Source organism: Cebus imitator, unplaced genomic scaffold (assembly GCF_001604975.1).
Source record: "Cebus imitator isolate Cc_AM_T3 unplaced genomic scaffold, Cebus_imitator-1.0 Scaffold208, whole genome shotgun sequence".
In the NCBI taxonomy this organism is placed as follows: Eukaryota; Metazoa; Chordata; class Mammalia; order Primates; family Cebidae; genus Cebus; species Cebus imitator.
In genome coordinates, this window is record NW_016107523.1 from 3,494,594 (window position 1) to 3,503,361 (window position 8,768).

Sequence of the window (8,768 nt, forward strand, 5' to 3'; positions counted from 1 at the left end):
GCTCAGTCTCAGAACACACAGGGTCGTCCAACAAATTTTCTTTAAGCTTTTTTAAAAAAAAAAGAGCTAAGCAGTCAGCTTTTACCGCGTAACTTCCTCCTTTAAAACAGTGGCGTAAAATCAGCGTTTATATGTAGCTCCTGATAATGCGGGTCAGCTAGCGGACTCTGGGCGGGGCTGCCTTGGTTGATCTCACCTGTGCTAACTCATGCATTTGTGGTTAGCTGGCAGCTGGGTTATCCAGAGGATGACTTCACTTATGGGCTGACAGGTGGTTGGCTATTGGCTGAGGTGCTGTGGTGGTGACCGGGCCATGTTATTTCTTGTTCTCAGTAGGCCAGTTCAACTTCTCCAGGCAGCAATTGCAGGATTCTGTTTATTGCTAGAGAGGGCAAGCCTCAATGTCCAAGCACTTTTCAAGCTTCTGAATTCATCACATTTTTTAATGTTCCATTGGCCAAAGCCAGCCACATGGTCAATCCAAGTGCAAGGATTGGAGAAACAGACTAGGCCTTGGAAAGGGAGGAAAAGAATTTTGGTAGCTTGCAATCTACTATAGCTAGTTCAATTTGGATTTCTGTCACTTGATCAACTACTGATAGAAGCTATTTAAAAATTGTTAAAGTGGGCCGGGTGTGGTGTCTCATGTCTGTAATCCCAGCACTATGGGAAGCCGAGGCGGGCAGATCACTTAAGGTCAGGAGTTTGAGACTAGCCTTGCCAACATGGTGAAGCCCCTTCTCTACTAAAAATACAAAAATTAGCCAGGCGGAGGGGCAGGCACCTGTAATCCCAGCTACTCAGGAGGCTGAGGCAGGAGAATCGCTTGAAACTGGAAGGCAAAGGTTGCAGTGAGCCGAGATCGCACCATTACACTCCAGCCTGGGCAAAAGAGTGAAACTCCGTCTAAAAAAAAAAAAAAAAAAAAATTGCTTAAATGTTAGTGTGGAATGATGTGTGGAATGATGTTTACAATCATATATCATTGCCAAAGCCATCACTTACAATTAATCAGGCAAACTTTATGAGACATATATTTCAAGTCTTTAAACCAACAGTAACTTCAAATCAATCCCCTCCTGGCATTTTAGCTGGGTAATCTCATTTTTAAGGACTTTGGATAGGACATTTAATTAATGATCTCAGAGGTGCACATTGTATATATTTCTTCTTTGTCCTCAAACTGCATCCTTTGCAAATCCGGCTGGTGATACTCCAAAGTGCTTTTCTGCTAGTAGGCTTAGGGACAGTTCTATAAATTCTCAGTTGTGGAAAAGACAATAACAGCTCCCTGTTGCAACAGCAAGCAGTTCTGATTACTTTGTCACAGTTCACGTGCGTTTTACCAGAAATGCTATAGGCTTAAACTTAAAACTCCTCCCAAAGTGGTAGAAGTGGCTCCACACATATTTAATCTCCCAGCTCAATAAAACATTCCTATTTCCTCAAGCATTGATGAAGCCATCTGGAGCCCAAAATGACCAGACAAATGGGCAACATCGTTTACTATTGCTTCTCCTCAAGGAACGTTAGCTAAAATGTCCTTTTAAAGTAAAACATCTGGACCTATTTTTCACTATTTAACAATGTGAAGGCGGTTACATCCTAACCAGAGTATTGCACTAGATGCTAAGTATGCATCATAAAAAAAGTCAAGGAGAGAATGACTACAAACATTTCTCTTTCCCTAAGACTTAGAACTCTGTCAATGTCATGTATGGCAAAAATAAAAATAAAAATACCTAAAAGTCTTTTTGAGTTTTCAAAATAAGGTTAAAACTTTCCACTAGATTAGATTATACAGAAACATATGTAATTTCATAGACACTGACACTTTCTCTGCCCAAACACGTACACACACACACACAGACACACACACACACACACACACACACACACACAAACACACAGAGAGAGAGAGAGAGAGAGAGAGAGAGAGAGAGAGAGAGAGAGAGAGAGAGAGAGAGAGAGAGAGAGAGAGAGAAACACACACACCCCTTACCAAATTCCTGAATGAATCTTGACTTTTCTTCTGAGACAGACAGACAAAATTGAGGCCCATCATTGCAGCAATCCATAGCAGGGGGTTTCATTGTATCACCTGTGGGTTACTTCAAATTTTGTGGGCAGATTTTCTGCACCTCTGGTGATTTTTAAACATCTGTGTACATTCGAGAGCTGATGAGGCTTTGAACAGGTTAATAAGGGGGACAATTAGGGGGACAGGCTAATATGTATGTTCTATTTTGATTTCTGTTTATGTTTGGGAAAAGTTGACTATAGTTTGTGCTCATTTCTCTAATGGGAAGATGTTAAGTATTGTACAAACCTAGAAAATTCATCCTTTAGGGTGTATAGAAATGTTAGGTAATTATGATCACAAGGTATTGTCCTATAGAAACTCATCACTGTTTCCAGAGAGGTACCCATTTCAATTTACTTTTTGTTTGCAGATTAGTTTCACATCTACACAAAGGAGGCCACTTAATTCACGATTATTTCAAGTATAAAGGAAAGAAATTATTGTTCTCTTGTCCATATTCCTATTTATCCCTTCAAAATTTCCTAGTTGTTCATTATGAAAATACTTATTTGGCTTATTATGTGCAAGGAGCAATGCTACTTGTCATGTAAGATACGCTTTTTCCTTTGCCAGCCCCTCTTCATTCCAGGCTTATTCGTTCATTCAGCAAATATCTATTGAGTATATTTTGTATGTCAAGTACTACAATTGCAACTCTGCATATCAAACCATCCATTCAATCAACAAATATATACTGAATGTCAGTGATGTGTCAGGCACTATGCTTGGCAGGTACAATGCCTGATATTAGGACTCTACAGGCGAGCAAAATTCAGCATTCTTTGCTTTCTAGAGTTTATAGTGTAGTTGAGAAAACAGAAATCAATCTTAGGATTATACAAATGTAAGTATATCCAATCGAAAAAAATGAGATAAAAGTACAATTAAAGGAGAAGAATTTAACCTGGACCTGGGGGCCAGAAAAGGCTTCCCTGAGTAAGTGATGCCTGAGATGAGATGAGAAGTTGGGAAGGAGAGTGGGGAGCAAGAGGTGCAGAGTCCAAGGCAAAAACAACAGCATGCAAAGAGGTTCCGTGGAAGGAGGAGAACCGAAGGAAGGGCTCGAGGCTGGAGATGGGGAGCAGCATATGCTGGGAAGGGCTGCAGAGCCAAGGAAATACAGAGGTTTCTATCCTAAGATAAAGGAGAGTGAGTGAAAGACTTTAAGATGGGGGAGAGGGCATGGTTGGATTTGCTTTTAAAAATGATTGCTCTGACTGTTGCATGGAGACCAGGTCTTCAGAGTGGGGGCAGGGTGGGTGCAGGGAGATGGGCTGAGAAGAATCCCCGGTTACTACTCTGGCTGGGAGGCTGGACTAGGATGATGCCAGTGGAAATGGAGAAGGGGAATTCAGATGTATAGGAGATAAGAACAACAGACTTTGGTGATGGGTGTATGCACGCTGAGGAAGGTGTCAAAGTTGACTCACATATCCCCCTAAATTTCAATATTACCTTTATTAAGGTTTCTACCAACTTGTTAAAGGAAAAACAAGCCATACTTTCTTTTGGATAAGAATTGCAAAGGCATTCACATGAGGTCACTCACACGGTATATCAGGTAGCTTTTACTGTATAATCACCCTCAAGATGTAATAGTTGAAAACAACAATAACCTGTTCGCTCACAGTTCTGAGGCTTGCCAATTTGGGCTGTGCTGAGATAAGTAGCTTGCTCCATATGATCTGCTCATCTTCCAGAAGGCTAGCCTGCTGATACGGTTTGGCTGTGTCTCCACTCAAATCTCACCTAGAATTGTAATAATCCCCACACGTCAAGGGTGGGGCCAGGTGGAGATAATTAAATCATGGGGTCAGTTTGCCCCATACTGTTCTCGTGCTAGTGAATAGTCTCATGAGATCTAGATGGTTTTACAAAGGGCAGTTACCTTGCACACACTTTCTTTTGCCTGCCACCATGCGAGATGTGCCTTTACTCCTCCTTTGCCTTCCACCATGATTGTGAGGCCCCCCAGCCATGTGGAAATGCAAATTCATTAAACCTCTTTCCTTTATAAATTACCCAGTTTGGGGTATGTCTTTATTAGCAGTGTGAGAACAGACTAATGTACCTGCTCTCTTTTATACGATATCAGAGCTCCAAAGACTAGCCCCAAAGTGCTGTCAGTTTCCCTGATTTCATCTGCATCTCATTCACTGTTGTCCCATTGGACAAAAGTCACATATCGAAGTCCATAATCATTATACAAGAGGATCACTCAAGGACATGGCTATAGAGAGCTGTGACCAAATTAGAGATAATTACTGAAACAATCTCCCATATATAGTTTTGTTGTTTGAATGACTTCAAACTTGTGGGAGAATTTTCTACAATCCCAGTGATTTATTCACGTTTATGTAGAGTCAATACATTAGCATTTGCACAACAATGATTTGACCTAGTGTTCTTGACCTGGAGTCTAGCTATGTTGACTTAATTTGTGTCCTGGGTAGTCAAGACCGAAGTATAGAATTGACTGACGCTCAGTCATTCCATGGCTTTGATGCATTGATACCCTAGCAGGTTCTCCAGCCACTGCAGTAACACTTCTTGTGGTTTTTGTGCTTCTAATGAGAAAACTTTGAATTATATTTTGGTCTGTCCCATGTCTTCTATTTGACTCAAAGTATTTCACAAACCACTATACATTTGCGTATGTAAGCTTTTCCTTAAAAAAAAAAAAAAAAAAAAAAAAAAAAAAAAAAAATAAAAAAAAAAAAAAAAAAAAAAAAAAAAAAAAAGATACTGGATAATCTTATGTGTGGAATTAAAAAGAAAAAGTTGAATACATAGAAACGGAGGGTAGCCCAGGCACAGTGGCTTATGCCTGTAATCCCAGCACCTTGGGANAAAAAAAAAAAAAAAAAAAAAAAAAAAAAACTCTTTCTTCAGAACAGATATAATTATTGTGTCAGTTAGCTCTTGGTAAGTAATGATAAAATGCAACGTTTCTATGGCATACAGCAATAAATGTTGATTTTTGTTACGTGTCTGCGGGTCAGCTGGGGGGCCTGATGGTTTAAGCTGGAGCTGCATTAGCTCCACGTGTCTCTCGTCATCCTTGATTCAGAAGGTTAGCCAAGGCACTTCTCTTCCTCAGTGCAAGAAGACACACTCAACGGCACAGGCACTTTTGAAGTCTCTACTTGTGGCACATCTGTTAACATTCCACATGGCCCCACATGTAGCCTAGTTTGAAGTTAAGATGTGATGAAATAGAGTCCTTCCACAGAAGTAGAGGAAAGGGAGGGAGTATTTTTGAACACTAATTTTACATATTGACTTTGACGGTGACCTAATAAAGGCTTTTCAATAATGACATCTTTTCAATCCACTGGTCACACTGAGTTCCTGGGTTGATTGGTTTTCTTGTTTTGTTTTTCTTTTTTCAAGATGGGGTCTCACTCTGTCACCCAGGCTAGAGTGTAATGGCATGATCACGCCTCACTGCAGCCTCAATCTCCTGGGCTCAAGCGATCCTCTAGCCTCAGTCTCCCAAGTAGCTGGGACCACAGGCGTACACAACCACACCCAGCTATTTTTTAAATTTTTTGTAGAGATGAGGTCTCGCTATATTACCTAGGCTGGTTTTGAACTCCTGAGATCAAGCAATCCTCTTGCCTTGGCTTCTCAGAGTGTTGGGATCCACCATGCCTGGCCATTTGTTTAATTTGCTTCTTTCTCCCCCTCTCCTCTTTCTCCTATCTTCCTTTGTTCCACCTCTTCACCTTCCTCCACCTCATATTTAAAATGTGATTTTAAAACATGGAAGATTATTTATTTGACCTTTTATTTCCAATTTCTTCCCTAAATGATGGTTAAATTTATCTGAGATGCTTTCTCCTTTATTTATGAAACATATACAAGCATTTTAATTTGTCTATTATTTCTACATGTGTATATTGCCAGAACAGGTGGGTAAAAAGTTTGTTCATTAAACTGAGTTATCAGAGGAAGGATCACCTTCCATCCTTATCTTTAAATAAAAGTTATAGACATTTATCAAACATCCAGCACTGTCAAAGGCTGTTCAGTCTATTTTTCCAGTGAGGTGAGAAGCAATGGACATGAAAAGCAGCTCTGAAATCCACCCCCCCACCCCAGAGAATCAGTGATTACAAAATGAATTACTCCTGGAATGAATAAGTTATTCCCTTACATCTAACAGCTACATAGGATAGGGCTTAACCAAGGGTTACTAGCAAAAAGCAAGAAGGCTTTGAAGAAAGTCAGTCTTTAAAAGAAGCTATTATTTTAACTATTATTATTTTTCTTTAACAAGAAGGGAAATTTTGAAGAACTTTTTACTTTCTACAGAAGATATTTATGAAAAATGTGTCAACAATGTAAATATATTTTACTATAATCATCAAATATTTGATGGTAGAATTTTATTTTTTTTTTTCCTTTTGACTTTAGAGAAATCTTTAAGCATACACAGTTAAAATGGCCAAGTCCACTTGGGTATACCAAAGTCAACTGAGTACTGAAGCAGGGTAAGAAAAACTTCATTGTCCTTTCTCCAATCTCTTTACCTAAGGGGACTACAATGAGCTCTGCTAAAGCAACATTTAGAAACAAAATTCATTATTTCTTAACCTAGAAACCTGAGAGGAGAGGAAGGACTAGGATAACCCTAAGGCCATTCACTTTATTTCAAGTTAACATCCTACTAAAATGTTTTGCATAAAACCCTTTTTGATGATTTTTCTATAAGAGAGCTAGCTCCAAAAATAGTTTTGTGAGCAAGACAATTTATTTGCCTACTTTCTTTGCCTGTAGTTTCGTTGTTGTACAATTTTGGCGTCTATAAATCTACAACTAAATTTTGCACTAATAGTAGAATGCAAAGCAAAATGCCTTCACTTCTTTTAGATTTGGATTACTCAGTTCCAAAATAGTGTTTTTAGAGTAATATGTTATTTTTTTTTCTTATTTTAAATAAAATAATTCAGGCCGGGCGCGGTGGCTCACACCTGTAATCCAAGCACTTTGGATGCCAAGGCGGGAGGATCACCTGAGGTCGGGAGTTCAAAACCAGCCTGACCAACATGGTGAAACCCATCGTAAAGAAAATAAAAATAAAATAATTCAATTTGAAATAAACTTTATCCAAAAGATACCTGAGAGATTATGGTGTTAAAATTGTTGGTTTAGGCTGGGGATGGTGAATCACACCTGTAATCCCAACACTTTGGTAGGCCAAGGTGGGTGGATCTCTTGAGCCCAGGAGTTTGAGACCAGCCTGAGAAACATGGTGAAACCCTGTCTCTACAAAAAATACAAAAATTAGCTGGGTGCAGTAGCAGGCACCGATAGTCCCAGGTACTCTTACTCGAGAGGCTGAGCTGGGAGGATCAGCTGAGCCTAAGAAGGTCGAGGGTGCAATGAGCCATGATCATGCCACTCCTCTCCAGCCTGAGTGATAGAGTGAGACCCTGTCCCCTGTCTCAACATATATATTTATACACACACACACACACATATATATATATATAATTGGCTTAAAGACTAAATTTTAATTTTATGATTAAATAAATTTAATCCTATATGTAGCTTATTATCATTGCTATGAATCTATTGTGATTTTTTTTAGAAGTATATCATTTGTCTTTTAAAACTGTATGTTGAATGTTAGCTAGGACCACCACCATGTACCACCATGCCTGGCCAATTTTTCTTTTTAAAATTATTTTTGTGTGAAGATGGGGTCTCACTATGTTGCCCAGGCTGGTCTCAAACTCCTGGCCTCAAATGATCCTCCCACCTTGGCCTCCCAAAGTGATGAGGTTACACGTGTGAGCCACCTTGCCTGGCAGTTTTATTATACTTGGATGCTATGGTACTTATAATATATGATCAAAATACTGATGGATTGTAGTAATAAAGAATACTTTCTTAATAACTTTGTAAAGCTCAACATGTAAAAAGCTAATGACAATGATAATAAAGATTTGCCTGGTATTGACAAAAACAATGATGCTATCAACATAAGGGACTATTAACACAATTTTGTCTTAATTGGGTCATGTTTATAGATTGTTATATAAAGAGATTTTTTTCTGTATACTTTTCTAGAACCATTTGGTGAAAGGCAAAACAAGCAAAAGAAAAAGAGTAAGAAAAAATTGGGTTCGTATTGGGAAAATAATGGAAGAAGAATTTTGCCTTGGAATTGGCTGATTCTAGTATGTCATTCCAAGACTCAAATATAAACAGAGGGTTTTTTTTTAACCGCTTTTTAAATAGAACAGGCTATAGCTAAGAATATATTTGTGATTGAATAGATTTAGCAGAGTATATGTGTAATTAGCAGAGATATTTCAAGTGTGAAATTACAAAGAGAAATATCTATAAACCTTACTTTTATGATGAGCTGAAAGTCTAAGGAAAATCAAAGATGCAGGAGTGTAAACAGATTTTTGGATTCAGTTAAGCCTTTGTTTTTTACGATCGTAGCATGAAAGCATTCTGTACGTCTCCCACAGCCACTACAATGCTTTCACTTTACTATGATTACCAAAAATCAGTACAGTAGCAACTTTTGTAGCACAAAAGGATGGCTAAGACAGAGAAGCCCGACTGTGGAAAGTAGCGCCACCTAGTGGCCGAATTTGTTTCTTACAAGAGACCGGCATTTCTTTTCTTTTTTTCTTTTCTTTTCTTCTTTTCTTTTCTTTTCTTT